The following is a 15515-nucleotide window of genomic DNA, read 5'->3' as shown; positions in this document are numbered from 1 at the left end:
CCCCCCTTTTTTTTTTTGCACCCTTAGAAATATCTGGGATGAATGTACTAAAAAAAAAACAAAGCCAGGGGGATAGTCATTTCCTGTTGTCTTACAAACTATATTAACCATATTCAAAGCGCTCTCTCTCTCTCTCTCTCACACACACACACACACACCTCCCCCCCAGTGGTGGAGCCGGCAGGTGGGGTGGAGGGGGGCGTGGCTGGCACGCATTCTGGGGGCGTCCCCGCACCCCTGTTCCTCCGCCAGTGCTCGCCCCACCAAAAAAAAAAAAAAAAAAAAAGGAGCAATACAACATTAGAAGCAAACCCTTCTAGCCTAAAGTAGATAATGAGGTTAACTACATGAATGCAATTAACTGTGCATATCTTTTGTCATGTAATTAGTGGCAGAGGGGAAGCCTGAACAGTAGGGAGTTTAACTCCTCCTCTCCCTGTCCTAATCCTTACTTACAACAACAACAACAACAATTGCCTATCTGAGGTTGCTATTTGCATCCAGGGATGGCTGCAGTGGCATTTAATGCTTGTGGTGAACAATTAAAAAAACAAAACAACAACTACAGTATTCAACATGAGTAGGGGCAGGAGTGGGGGAAATCTTCCTAGTTTCTCCCGAAGTTAGGAACACATGGAAGTGGGGACGATGACACAGTGGCAGGCAGTAAGTGGAACCCTTTTGCGTTGGTCACAGGGCAGTGCAAGCCCACATAGGAGTGCTTAGGGCTCAGGACATGCTCTGACCTGTTGCCATGAGTCCTTTGTGGATCTTGGCTGTCCTGCCTTGAAATTGCTGCAGCTGCCGAGTTCCTACAAAAGCTTCTGACGACAAGCAGAGTGGTTGCTGCTTCCAGAAGCTGGGCCATAGGTTAAAGAAATTACACGAGCATTTTACTACTCTTTCATAAATCCACACACTTCCCATTCACAACTGGCTGTTTTTCACGCCAAAGCACTTGGTGAGTGTTCAAGGGCTGAAGCTCAGCAACTGGAAGGCCTGGAAGTCCACAAGCAGCCTAAAAAAACAAGGTGAACTGTAATTAAATGTACCTGAAGGAGGAAATCAGACCCAAGTACCTACTTCCTATAAACAGACATGCCATTAAGTTATTAGAAGCACTTACAGACTCTTTCAACAAACCTCCATGAACATGTAGCCTAAATAAACCGCATTAGTTAATTAAAACAAGCAAGCAAACAAACAAACCTAAATCACATTTCCTTTTTCTCAAATCATCATGGCTGTACCTTTTCCTGTGCATGTCCCACCCTAGCTCTCACTACAGTGAAGCAAGTGGTGAGATTTCATGACACCTTACATTTACCCCCCCCCCCCAAATATATATCATGGAAACTGTAGTTTGCTAGGGGGTTCTGGGAACTGGAGCTGTAAGGGGCAAACTACGGTTCCCGTGATTATTGGGGAGGGATGTGTGGGATGTGTTCAGAATATATAGTGAGAGCCAGTGGGGCATAATGGTTAGTGTGTTGAACCTGGGAGACTGGGGTTCGAATCCCCACTCAGCCATGAAGCTCACTGGGTGATCTTGGGCCAGTCACCATCTCTTAGCCTAACCTACCTCACAAGGTTGTGAGCATGAAATGGGGAGGAGGAGAACCAAATACACTGCCTTGAGCTCCCATGAGGTTAAAGGTGGTATATAAATGTAGTAGTACTACTACTACTACTAATAATAATAATAAGGTATCTCGGGTTAAGAACTTAATTCATTCTGGAGGTCCGTTCTTAACCTGAAACTGTTCTTAACCTGAGGTACCACTTTAGCTAATGGGGCCTCCTGCTGCCGCTGCAGCGCAGCTGCATGATTTCTGTTCTGATCCTGAACCAAAGTTCTTAACCCAAGGTACTATTTCTGGGTTAGCGGAGTCTGTAACCTGAAGCGTCTGTAACCTGAGGTGCCACTGTAATAATAATAATAATAATAATAATAATAATAATAATAATAATAATAAGTGTATGTAGCCCAGGTCAGTGAAGGAAAGGGCCTCTTGAACCCTTACCCCATCCTTTAACTCCCCCCCCCCCTTGCTTTTTTTTCTTGGCTGGACTCTTTTTCTTTCTTTTTTAAGGATACTGGAGAAAAAAGGTAGCTGGTGAGAGGTTAGGGACTGAGGAGGATTCCACCCAATCTCCTTTCCTAATCCCTCTCAATATGAAATTCCCACCCACACCAGCTTAATGCCTTTCTGGCATGATCCACAGCCCAGTAACCACCCCATCTCATTAGTTAGCCCCACAGAGAAGACTGCAGATTCCTGTAAAGAGAGAACAATGGTCTCTGCATGCCCTCAGCAAATCGCTTCAAGAGGCTCCTGCGTTTCAGTCAAAACCAGTCTGAGCCATGGAGCCAGTGGCGGCCTTGGCGGCACTGTTTGGAAGGACATTTTTCCCCCTGTAGGGAAAGGGGAATGAAATGTCAGAGAGCAGCTGGAATAGTAGCAGGTGGGGGTGGGGGGGGGCTCTTCTCATTTCTAGGAAGGCCCCAGGATTCCTCAGCTGCTTCTCTCCAAAACATAGCGGGGTTTGGTATTCTCCCTGCGTGAATTCCAGCAAATGAAAGGCAGAGTTTTCTGAGGTGCGGACAGGGAAGAAACCGCAAATAAATTACCAGCGGGTATTGGAAGCCATTCAAGACCAAGGTGGTGAAAGATTGGCTAAATGAGGCAAGCGAGGACTAAGAAGAACGCCACAACCGAGAAAGCTGCCTTGTGTTGAGTCAGGCCAAGGGTCTTTGAAATCCTTTCTCTCAGTCCCCACCATCTTCACAGGCACATTTGGTGAGGCCACGGCAGAAGGCCTTCTTAGTGGTTGCCCCCAAATTGTGGAACTCCCTGTCATGGGAGGCTAGGCTGAACCCTTATCTGCTCTCCCTTCCCTGGCAGGCAAATACTGTGGTACCTCGGGTTACAGACGCTTCAGGTTACAGATGCTTCAGGTTACAGACTCCACTAACCCAGAAATGGTACCTCCAGTTAAGAACTTTGCTTCAGGATGAGAACAGAAATCATGCAGCGGCAGTACGGTGGCAGCGGGAGGCCCCATTAGCTAAAGTGGTACCTCAGGTTAAGAACAGTTTCAGGTTAAGAACGGACCTCCGGAACGAATTAAGTTCTTAACCCGAGGTACCACTGCACTCTTTTTGTTCAAGCAGGGCTTTGGCCGCTAACTCAGCTGTTGTGGCAGGGTCTTCTGAGGGTGGGTATTGCTTCGAAATGGTTTCCAATGCTGCTTTGAACAGGGTTCTTTATTCAATTGCTTATTCAATCCACCTGGGGATGATGATGATGATGATATTTGTATCCCGCCCATCTGACCGGATTTCCCCAATCACTCTGGGATGCTCAAGAGAAATCAACAGGTGCAGCTTTTCATCACACAGGCCAGAGGTTGCCAACACCAGAAGAGTCTTCCCTGGCACCCAAAGGATTCCCCATGCCCCACCGAACCAAGGCTTGAAAGATTCATTTAGCTGGGAGTCAAGAGAACAGAGGGGGGGGGTGCTAGGTTAGGATGCATGGGCAGTGTCCACAAAACTTTGCAAGTGTGCCACAGGTTCAGAAAAGGTTGGCAACTCCCAGCATAGGCAGAAATGGGCATGATCACCTCCTGACACCTGCAAGTTTAACAGCTGCTGAAATTTGTTGTTGTTGTTTAGTCGTTCAGTCGTGTCCGACTCTTCATGACCCTATGGACCACAGCACACCAAGCACTCCTGTCTTCCACTGCCTCCCACAGTTCGGTCAAACTCATGTTCGTAGCTTCAAGAACACTGTCCAACCATCTCGTCCTCTGTCGTCCCCTTCTCCTTGTGCCCTCCATCTTTCCCAACATCAGGGTCTTTTCCAGGGAGTCTTCTCTTCTCATGAGGTGGCCAAAGTATTGGAGCCTCAGCTTCATGATCTGTCCTTCCAGTGAGCACTCAGGGCTGATTTCCTTAAGAATGGAGAGGTTTGATCTTCTTGCAGTCCATGGGACTCTCAAGAGTCTCCTCCAGCACCATAATTCAAAAGCATCAATTCTTCGGCAATCAGCCTTCTTTATGGTCCAGCTCTCACTTCCATACATCACTACTGGGAAAACCATAGCTTTAACTATACGGACCTTTGTTGGCAAGGTGATGTCTCTGCTTTTTAAGATGCTGTCTAGTTTGTCATTGCTTTTCTCCCAAGAAGCTGCTGAAATAGGGCCAGGTTAAAAGAAAAGAAAAAAAAGAGGTTGGCAGTCCTGTTTGCTTGTTTGTTAGTTTCATGCTGCCTTTCCAGACCAAAGTCCTCCCAAGGCAGACTATGTACAAATTTAGAACATGAACTACAGATAAAGATCAATTAATTAAGATGATAAAACTAAAGCAATAGTCTAAAGCTCTCTCTACAGTCCAGCATGTCAAGTCCAGTAAAACAATTCAAAACCGAGACTACAACAATTTAAGCAACATAGTTTTTGGCACATCTCCTTTCACAGAAAGCAAGAGTGAAACTAAAGGGGTTTCAATGCCTGTTTGAAGGCTGATAAGGATGGGAGCCACACAAATGTTCCCTGCGAGGGAGTTTTGCATGTATGGGGCCACTCCAAGAAGGCTCTGTGGCCAGTCCAGACTGGTGGGGTTTTTTTTGGTGATTATATACTGAAACATGTCACTGATGCAACAACAGAGCATTCATGGTGGATTTATAGTGGACCATCCACATGAATCATTCTGCTTTATTGGTTGCTTTGCAATGATTCCACAATGGTACCACCTTATTGCCATCTAGAAGGCGACTCCTGCACTAAAGCTGAAGGAAAAGCCCCACAGAATATCTGCAAGTATAAAAAGTTACAGGATTTCAGCAGGAAGCTATGGGGCACGTACCCATTGGAAACAAAGCACTATGTCTGTCCTGGAACTTTTGCAAGTGGAAATAGTATTGACAATGGGATTGTGTACGGCCACACATCACGGATGTGTATAACCTCACGAGCATAAATCATCAGAAATGTACAATAAAAAGGACATCTGTGCTGGAAGTGTTGGGATGCAACTCAGCTTGTACTGGAGGCTGATGTGTCTGCACTGGGGAGAGCACAGCAGAGCCTCCAAATTTCCTAGGCTGCAATCGTCTCTACTCAGAATTAAGTTCCACTAAATTAAATTGGAGCTTACTCTCAGGCAAGTGGAGTTGAGATTGTAGCTTTAGGCACCTCCTCAGTGCCTATCCTGCCGCCCCTCGCCTTGCCACGGGGGATGGGAATCCCGCACTTTCCTCGTGGCATGTAGTTCCATTCAAACAGTGCATATTACCTCTTTATAAAAACAATTTGAGCGGCTCGATTCCATCAGCCGGTGACGGCGAGGTGCCTGGTTCTCACTGAGATGTTAAACCTGCTGCGCCTGCCCGCGTTGGGCTGTAACATTACAAAAAATAAATAAATATAATCGCTGTGCGTTAAAGAAAAACCAGCATGCCAGGGGCAAAAGACTAAAATACAACCCTAAAATCGACGGGAGGTATCATCATCATCATCATTTTGTACAGGGATCAGAGACAGTGCAATCTAATAATTGCACCGCCTGCACAGAAGTAATCCCCAGAAGTTAGTTGAACGGGGAAAGGCGGCGCAGGATTGCAGCCAGAAAACCCTGCCAGCCTCCGCCGTGCTCCGTAGCTCATTGGAATAAATTTGGGACTAGCGGCTCCCTGGAGAACTACATTTCCCAGCATGCTCCACCGTCCGCTGGTGATGATGTGTCCGGAGAGGCGGTGCCTGCGAGAGCTCCTTGCTGTGTTGTCAGCTCTTGGGAAGAGAAGTGTGAGCTGCGGGGAGCGGGGCTTTCGAGGGAGAGGAACACCCCCACTTCGTGAACCCCCTCCGCCCCCCACCGCCGTTGCCTTTCCAGGCAGCCCAGATCTGGGGGCCACGAAGGAAGGAAGCCGTCCCTGCTGGTAAATGAAATGCATGGGGGGTGGGGTGGCGGTGGGGCAGAGAAAGGGATCCGTCTGCTCCAGCCAAAATCACAGCTTGGGGGGCGGAGGGTGCTTGTAAACATGCCAAGGAAGGAGTGGGCGGCCAAGCGAAGGAAGTTTTTAAAAATTTGGGCCTGGAGGGGGGAAGCACCTTGGAGAGGAAGGGATGCAAATATATGGTAAATGGGAGGAGGTTGTGCACGGTTGCTTCGGGGAAACGGTGTGTGGGTTAAGAACAGCTGCTGTGGGTGTTGATAAGGGAGACGGTGTACGTGTGAACGCTTTGAAGCGCTGCTCTCGTTCAGAGAAGCTGGTGGGTTGCTTTTAAAACGTAGCCTGGGGAGAAGAACTACAGAGTCTCTGAAGTTGGGAGTGACATGCTTTTCTCCCCCTTTGGACATGCTGGGCCTAATTTAAGAGGGAGTAGAAAAGTCTAACGCAGCAGAAGCGGGTGCTGAATGTTGTGGGTTCGAGATACGCACACACCTTTCTGGGTATCTGAGCCCACGATTTAGTTCAGAGCCTGGGAATTGCCAGTGTCGGCCTTGTTTAAAACTCCTGCACCGAGCTTTGCTGCTGTGTTTTAGCGTGTGCACCTGTTTGACTTAAGCCAAGAAGAGTGAAGGCTGTCGGGAAAGCATGAGGGGTTAGGTCAGGAAGGAGAGGGGGGATGGAAATCTCCCCAAGTGTCTGCAAAAAACAAGCAAGCAAGAGCAAGTTTCACTGAGGTCACATCCACACCAAACATTTAAAGCACTCTCAAACTGCTTTAACAGTTGCGCCTCCCCCACAAATAATCCTGGAAAGTGTAGTTTTTAAAGGGTCTGAAAGTTGCTAGGAGACCCCCTTACAGAGCTACAGTTCCCAGCACCCTTAACAAAGTACAGTCCCCAGGATTCTTCATGAGAAACTATGGCTGCTAATTTATGGCATGGATGTGACCTAGATGACTATGTTGTATTCTAGAGTTTTGGGAAGTTTGTTTGTATAGAAAATGTGTACAGCTCTCTGTAATGTTGTTGGAGGTGGGGAACACCCAACTTCTATATAGGACAGGAATCAGGTTTGGGCACAACACCCCTGTCCTTTGACCTCTTTTTCACCATCTCTAATATGTCTGCTGAAGCAGCCAGCTCCATCAGCTCATCTGCCTCAAGGCAGAACTCCTTTTCACCCCGAGATTCATATTCTAATGTGGTCAAAAACCCCTGTGGTGCTATGGATAAAATTGGAGACTGGGCTGGACTAGAAACTACTGTAGTTGTTTACTTGCAAGGAGGTACGGCTCTATGAAAAATGGCACCACCCGCCCACTCGCAGCTCCAAAAGGAAAAAGGCTGCTGTAATAACTGTGTAATGACAGACAAACTGCCCTGTGAGGAATATGTACTAGAAGGCAACTTTATATATCTGGTAAATAAATACTGACTTGGAATTCTACTCTGCCTCATTCTTTTGCTTGGGCAGACCGGGTTATAGATTTGGGTCTAAGACGTGGGAATAGGGTAATACTGGAGAGATTTACTAAGCTTGGGAAAGATAGGTTTGGTTTATTTTTTGTGGGTTGGGGGTACCTTTATCCAACATGTGGTAGATGATGTGTCTATTGTTTGCTTTGGATCCTTTCAAACAACCTAATTCCTCTTGATTGACTGCAAAAGACAATGCCTATTGAGAATAAACTTGCTTGGCCGAAACCAGTCCCACTTCATCCCCAGTGTTTGGCCATTCCTTTTACCCCCAATAAACCTTCATAGTGTTTTTTTTATAGCTGTTGAAATCCATTTACAATCGCATACCGTTTGGGGGGGAAAGGTTTGGAAATTGAGAATACGGTGGGCTAAAAGGAGGCTGCTATTTCTGGACTTTGAAACACGATCCTAACTTCCTTTATGGAAGAAATCCTATCTGTGAATGGACTGTGTGCTGCCTTCGCTTCCTCCATGCCCACAGTATAGCTTTAGTGGGTTGTATACAGTCTTAGTCCCACGCAAGAGTAGACCTACTGGAACGAATGGGCATGGCCAACGCTGGTCCGTTATTTTCAACAAGTCTTGAGCAGAACGCTGTTGGGTGTGACCCAACATAATTCTGTTTATCCAGACGTTTTGGGTTCTCTCCAGTCGAGTGGGATGGCTAGAGTCATGCTGCAAAAAGGTCACTTAGAAAGAGCCAAGTCAATAGTCCAAAGAGCACCAGCTTGAGGCACAAGTGATGCTGCAATTAATGAATCACCAGCCACTGGAATAGGAAGAGCCCTTAATTATCCTCTCCTATGGTGCACTTTGCAAGGATGAGACGAGCAAATAAATGTGACTACTGCACCGTGCATGGGCAGAGGCAGTGGCAGGACAAAGGGATGGAGGAGACCTAGGGACACATGACACAGCCGCAAATTGACTCAGACCATTGGTCCACCCAGCATTGCGGTCTGACACTGCAGGATCTCGCCCTGCCCTGCCACCAGAAGGGTTTAAAATTGATGGTTGAGAATGCCATTCGCTGCAAGAAAAGCCTGCGTTCTGCCATAGAGCTAAGTTAAAGAATCCTCAGTCCAAGCTCCTCCAGCACAGCCAAACTCTGGTTCAAGAGAGCTTTAAACTGCATTTAACTCTGGAGGGGGGGGGGGGTTACCCAGCTCTTTGATTGGTTTGGTTGCCTTTTTCAGCACCTTTTTCCAGCGCTACGGTATCCTTTTTGAGGCGACACCAGAACTGTGCAAGGTATGTGCAAGATAAGGCATTATTGACCCTGGAAGATTCGTTTTTGATCCCTTAGAATGAAACTGGCTTGGTTCCTCGCAATGATCGGCCATAGTTTATTAAACTGAGGTTTATTAACTCGTAGCTTGTTTGACCCTGCTCAGCAGCTTAACAGTGGATTGTTTGCCGCCAACAAACCATAATCCAAGTGCATAACAAACAGTTTCGATTACAAGCATTTTATTTGTTTTAAATAGGGTTTGGTGTTACGTGCAAACCTGGCACCCTTCCTTAACCCATGGTTTGTTTAGCCAGGCCACCCCAATCCACCCTGGATGCTCACAAAGCTGCAAAGACATGAAAACAAAGTAATGTTTGGAGGAACGAGCTGTGGTTAATAATTGTCTGTGGGACAACTTGCAGTTAATCATGGTTTAATGTCATCATATTGTTGCAATAATATGGTCAGATGTTTCTTTCCTTAAAAAAGAAACCACCTTTAAAAAGTTATACAACCCATGTTGTTTGATTAAATTGGTATCCTTGCTCAGATTAGCTTGCTCAAGCCTAGTTAAATTTGCATAGAACAGTTACATTATGTCAATACAAAATGATCCTCAACTGAGACTGTTGAATTAAACTCCCTCAAATAAAAACCAGGACTTAAGAAATCAAAGGCAGTTGCTTAAACAAACAGCTTAGCAAATAAAGACATCGAAATGTTAGATCTGGAGGTTTCAGTTTCTGGCTGAAGTAAGCTGCCCAATATAGTCTAGTCTCAATACTCTTGTATTTTGTTCTGGTTGGCCGAAACACAAGTTGCACAAGTTAAGCTCGGTGAGCGCAGAGGCTGAGCAAAACCAAAATACCTTCAATAGGAGTATATACAAAGACCACTTAAAACAGATTTGTGATCCATGGTGCTGTTTAGGGAGCCTGGGGCATACATGTCTCTTTCCAATGCCACTCTGGAAACTACAACAAAATGTTGCAGTGTGGAGTGTTCCCTGTTGAGAATTCCAGCCATTCTATTCCCCCTCATTCCCCAAATCGTTGGTATTCCACGCTCACTAAGCATGCCTAGTTCTTATTGGAGCTGTTTCTGGGGTTCCCACCACCCCAGGCTTTCCTTTCCTGAAGTTTGTATCATAAAAGGTTTTGGGGTTTTTTAAGTTCTGCAGACTTTGGAGTTCTCCCAAGCCTGCTAATACTTTCTTCCTGTTAGCTTCAGAGCAACAAGACTCACGTCTGAAATGTTGGAAATACAGTGGTACCTTGGGTTAAGAACTTAATTCGTTCTGGAGGTCTGTTCTTAACCTGAAACTGTTCTTAACCTGAGGTACCACTTTAGCTAATGGGGCCTCCCGCTCCTGCCACCGTGTGATTTCTGTTCTCATCCTGAGGTAAAGTTCTTAACCCGAGGTACTGTTTCTGGGTTAGCGGAGTCTGTAACCTTGAAGCGTCTGTAACCTGAGGTACCACTGTTGAGGGAAACAGTCAAAGCCCTGCAACAAAATGTTGCAGGTTATCCCTGGTAACCTGAACCTGCAGCTGAGGGTGGTTGAAAAATAAAAGTTAACATCAAATACATATGCGAGTTTCTGTTCTAATTTGGTCTTCTACTTCACGTGCAATGGAGAAAAATGTGGGTGTTTTCACATTTAAAAATGGAACCAGTCTGCTTGCAAGTTAATAGAGCATGAGGTTTCTGCAGGCAGCTGGGTGCTGGGCTTGCTGTCGGAGGCCGAATAGCCCCATCTGTGGCCTGAAATACAGCAATGGGTCTACTTTACAGGGCTGCCGAAAGCTGTTTTTTCTCCAGCACAGCCCTCCAAGCTGCAATAGGAATTTAGCAGTGAACTACACTACCGGGTTGTTGTTGCCCAACTTGCAATGTGGGGATTAAAGTAGCAGACAGCAATGCAGATTTGTTGGAAGTTTAAGCACAGTGATCTTGCATTTGCTTCGAAATTTGCACTAGCGATGTTGGAAACTATTCCATTCGTTGCTGCCTTTTTCTTTGGTGTGTGTGGGAGAGAGAGAAGTGAGGAAAGTGGAGAGACATACTGATGCCTAGCCCTAGCTGAGTTACAATCTTGGATTTCTCAACTGGTGTCTATGGGCAGTTCTCAGTTCTGTCTCTGGGGACATTCGAAAATAGCTGCTCAGCGTAAACCAGGAAATGACCTAGCTGGACTTGTTCCTTCTGCCCTTTATATCAGGGGTGTGGAACGTTTTTGGATCCACAGTGTTATCAAGAACGTCCTCGCAGGCCAAATTTGACAGGTGGGCAAACTATATGAGTGAGAGTTTTGAGACTATGCCTGCGAGTTTTGAGATTGCTCTGTGGGCCTGAAGTTCCCCATCTTTCCTTTATCTGTCCCTGCAGTCATCTTCCAGCCAGTTCATTCCATCTCCCCACCACTGACACACCCCTGACCTCTCAATATTCCATGGCATTTGGTTATGATGGGCCTGTCTAACTTCTGTGTATGCATGCCTAGGATGGCACTGTAAACGGCCATCTGTGCTAGTTTTGCATGCCAAAGGAACAAGTCCTGTTGGTGTTCCTTTAAAAGAAGGGACTCATCGCGAACATTGTTATTACAAGGCATTAAAAAATAGCCACTTAAAAAAAACCACACCTTTGCTATTTTAGAGTTTCACGCAAAATGATCTCTCTGTCTCTCACTTCTCCCCCCCTCCCCGAATACACAACACATGACAAATAAGTATAAATGTGAATCTATTGAGAAATCGCTTGGATCCAGGGTCTCCTGTCCTCATTTCATGCTTCAACGCAAAGTTAATAAATTCAGTGTCTCATCTGTCCTTGTAGTTCTCTGGTTAATGTAACTTAAGACAGGAGCGCATTCATCAGGCATGCTTGCTCTGGTGCCAGCTGTTTCCAGCTGTTTATTTGCTACCCACCAGCACCACTTGTGCTCTCCCTATATGCAGCCAGATTTACCATTCTGATGGTTCCTAAGAGTTTTAATGAACACTTCCTTAAACGGAGTTAATTTCATATGTAGCCTTGTCGCCGTTGAAAGCTTTTAACATGATCACTTATTTATCCTTTGCAATCAGAGGCTTTAAAAATTAACCACAACAAACGCTGTCAAAATAGGCCAGGGACTTGTTTGCAGTCCGAATCTGAACATGCACAAAAGTGGTCTGTTAAAATCTTACTGAGGAACCTGCTTCTCCCAACCCCTCTCCAAAAACGTATTCTGAAATGGAGCTGGTTTAGAATGGTGAGAGGGGCATCCTAAAAGCGAAGAGCAGGTCTTTTGGAGAGAAAAAGTGAAATTGGTGTGATATAGAGACATTGCTTTCCCATGCTGTCATCTCTGGTTCAACCAAGTTTTGAAGCGTTCTTTCTCCCCACCCTGCCCCAAAACACAATGATAGCAGGATGAGTACCCCACTGTCAACAAAACCTCCATCACACCACATTTTAGCTTGCTTTCAAAATGCACACTGTGAATGCTTGCAAGCTGAGCCGGGTACTACCAGAAAAGACCCCACTAGACCATAGCTGTCAACTTTTCCCTTTTCTTGCGAGGAATCCTATTCAGAATAAGGGAATTTCCCTTTAAAAAGGGGGAAAGTTGACAGCTGTGCACTAGACCCCGCGAAAACAAACAAAACTATAAGCTTCAGTGTCTTCAGCCGATATGGGAGAGTTCCCTTTTGGATCCCAAATATGGTTCCACGTGAGTGGAACAAACCACTGTATGCCTCCGCAAAAATAAAGCGCCCTTAGAGCCAGCCACTACCTGCCATCTCTGAATGTCTTCTTGATGGCTGTGGCAGTCCTAGAAGAGGGATGGAGGACTACCTATGGCTTTTCAGATGTTCCTGGATTCCATCTCCCATCTGTTTCTGTTAACTAGAACAACATCCTTAATGACCATTTGTACCACTTTCAGGCTTCGGGTTAGCCGCAGCCATTTATTTCCATCTTGGCCATTGGCCTTGTGGTTGCGGGGTGGGGGGAGTGGGTTTCGGGAGTCGCATCCGAAAGGCCTAAGGGATCCCTATCCTTGAGGAAAACAAGAAAGCCAATATAGCTTCCCAGAAAAGGTGCTCTGTCTGGCTCTCCAGGTACAGATTGAGCTTTTTCCTGTGGCTCATTTCATTTGCTAAACAGGCAACATCAGTAGGAGTACTGGGCGTTAAGGATGCAGCTTGAGTTCCCTAAATCTCAGTTCAGCCCAGAGGATCTAGCTGTTGCATTTACTTAAACTGCACTGACATAAGCGGATCCATGAATGACTTTGCACAACCAACTAATCCTGATTTGTAATGGGCTTGCTCCAGATGCAAAGAGGCCTGTGATAAATCAACTTGTTTCAATCTGAAAAGGTACTATTTAGGTCTTATTTTTGATGTGCTGGACCAGAACAACAACCCTGCCAAAATGTTAATGGAGTTATAGCTATCTATAGCCCTCCCATCAGATGCCAATGAAATAAACAACTATCTTTTAGAAGACATCTGAAGGCAGCCCTGTTTAGGGAAGTTTTTAATGTTTGATGTTTTATTGTGTTTTCAATATTCTCTTGGGAGCCCCCAGAGTGGCTGGGGAAACCCAACCAGATGGGTGGGGTATAAATAATAAATTGTTATTGTTATCTATCTATTGCCAGCTTTTATGGTCTACCCATCACCTGTTGGTCCCCAGGCAGGTTACACAGGTGGTGCTGTGGTCTAAACCACTGAGCCTCTTGGGCTTGCTGATCAGAAGGTCGGTGGTTCGAATCCGCACAATGGGGTGCGCTCCCATTGCTCTGTCCCAGCTCCTGCCAACCTAGTAGTCCGAACGCACGCCAGTGCAAGTAGATAAATAGGTACCACTGTGGCAGGAAGGTTAATGGAATTTCCGTGCATTCTGGCTTCCGTCACGGTGTTCCATTGCTCCAGAAGCGGTTTAGTCATGCTGGCCGCATGGCCCGGAAAGCTGTCTGTGGACCAACGCCAGCTCCCTCAGCCTGAAAGCGCAATGAGCGCTGCAACCCCATAGTCACCTTTGACTGGACTTAACCGTCCAGGGGTCCTTTACCTTTTACCTTACATACATTTTTTAAAAATACAACCCAATCAGTCTTCAAGGGCAGCCCCAAGTACAGTGGTCCAGTTAGATCCTTCTCTGCAGAGGAAGGACCATAGCTGCTAAACCAGCTGTCGCTGGCAGTAAGCGCTTCTTGTCACCAAAGCTACTTGATGGTTCACAAGAGTTTTCAAGGATCTCTGGTATCAGTGCTTGTTTAAGCAGCATATTTTGGGGTGGATGGGAATGTAACTCTTTACATTTATTTATTTTATGCTTATTTATCGCTGCATTCACTTCATAGGAATTTGCAATGGTCAGTGTTTGCGGCGTCAACTCGCACGTTTGAACAACTCGCGACCCTGCCAAGCTAAACGTCGCCTGGCAACCTTGGCAAGAGTATTTCCCACCCTGGCAAGGCCACAGGTTCTTGGCTTGCCTGTCTTTCATCCCAGGATAAGCAGTGGCATAAATAAAAGCAGCATTGCTTTTCCTGGTGGGCAGATCAGAGAGTCTATTTTATCTCAAGTGATCACCTTAAGGGTTTTCTTGCATTGTTTGCAAGGGGCAGGTACATACGGTGTGGCTGGTCCCCACTAGGAGTTCATGCACGTTTGGGTTTGAGGTGTGGCTTTGCTGGCAGAAGAAGCCGGACTGCCATGTTTTGAATGATGGGAAGAAACGGCGGGCTTCAAGCCCAAACTAGAGAAAGTCCCACTCAGAGCAGGTCCATTGAAATTAATGGACCTAGGTTAGTCGGGGCCATTAACTTCAATGGGCCTGTTTTGAGCGGAAAACTAGCACTGGATGCAACCCAGTGGGGTTAAATACCAAAGCAGATGCAGTACAGGCGGTTTAAGGGAATGGCTGTGGCTCAACCGGAACGACTGCAGCTCATTGGTAGAACATCTGCTTTGCATTCAGAAGGTGCCTGTTTCGACTTGTGGCTTTTCCAGGTAGGGGTGTGAGAGATCCATGTTTGAAACCCTGGAGATCTGTCTACACCATACCGTTTCCTGCATTGCAGGGGGCTGGACTAGATGACACTCGGGATCCCTTCCAACTCAACAATTCTGTGATTCTATGACCTTGCTGGACCAGAGGTCTAACTCTGTATGAGGCAGCTTCCTTTGTGTTTCAAATATAGAGAGAGAATTCAACAGTGCTTAGTTTCAGTGTTGGTTGTTCCTTAGTGTTGCTAATACAGTGGTACCTCGGGTTAAGAACTTAATTCGTTCTGGAGGTCTGTTCTTAACCTGAAACTGTTCTTAACCTGAGGTACCACTTTAGCTAATGGAGCCTCCCGCTGCTGTTGCGCCGCCGCCATGCGTTTTCTGTTCTCATCCTGAAGCAAAGTTCTTAACCCGAGGTACTATTTCTGGGTTAGCGGAGTCTGTAACCTGAAGCGTATGTAACCCGAGGTACCACTGTATTGTTTTGTGGATTAGGAGTGCTGTATAGTGGTACCTTGGTAGTCAAATGGCTTAGTTGTCGGACAAATCGGCTCCCGAACGTCGCAAACCCAGAAGCGAGTGTTCCGGTTTGCGAACGTTCTTTGAAAACCAAACATCCGGCATGGCTTCCAACAGGCTGCAGGAAGCTCCTGCAGCCAATCAGAAGCCACGCCTTGGTTTTCGAACTTGGTTTGCTTTGTTAATAGTGTTTCATAGAAGGCAGTTATGTTTTACTGATGGTTTGCAATCGTTTCGCTGATGATTTCGATAATCATTTTATACGATTACGCTGCGGTTCTGATGTTCTGCTATGTTATCACTTATCGTATATAAG

General features: G+C 46.2%; 1 protein-coding gene across 4 annotated transcripts in view; it reads left to right on the top strand.

Moving 5' to 3' along the window:
• The first annotated feature begins 5770 nt into the window (after window positions 1-5770).
• ORMDL3 (ORMDL sphingolipid biosynthesis regulator 3) overlaps window positions 5771-15515 on the top strand; it is a 28792-nt gene continuing 19047 nt past the window's right edge. For 2 of the 4 annotated variants that reach the window (XM_083408813.1, XM_083408814.1), the window contains exon 1: window positions 5771-5948. The gene's annotated coding sequence lies outside the window, so the exon portion shown is untranslated. Of the gene's footprint in view, window positions 5949-8479; window positions 8693-12956; window positions 13043-15515 lie in introns of those variants that run through there. The other 2 variants (XM_083408815.1, XM_083408816.1) reach the window with 2 other exon arrangements.

The sequence above is a fragment of the Podarcis tiliguerta genome, assembly GCF_965153285.1.
Source record: "Podarcis tiliguerta genome assembly, chromosome: 13".
In the NCBI taxonomy this organism is placed as follows: Eukaryota; Metazoa; Chordata; class Lepidosauria; order Squamata; family Lacertidae; genus Podarcis; species Podarcis tiliguerta.
This window is presented reverse-complemented; position numbering and strand designations above follow the sequence as displayed.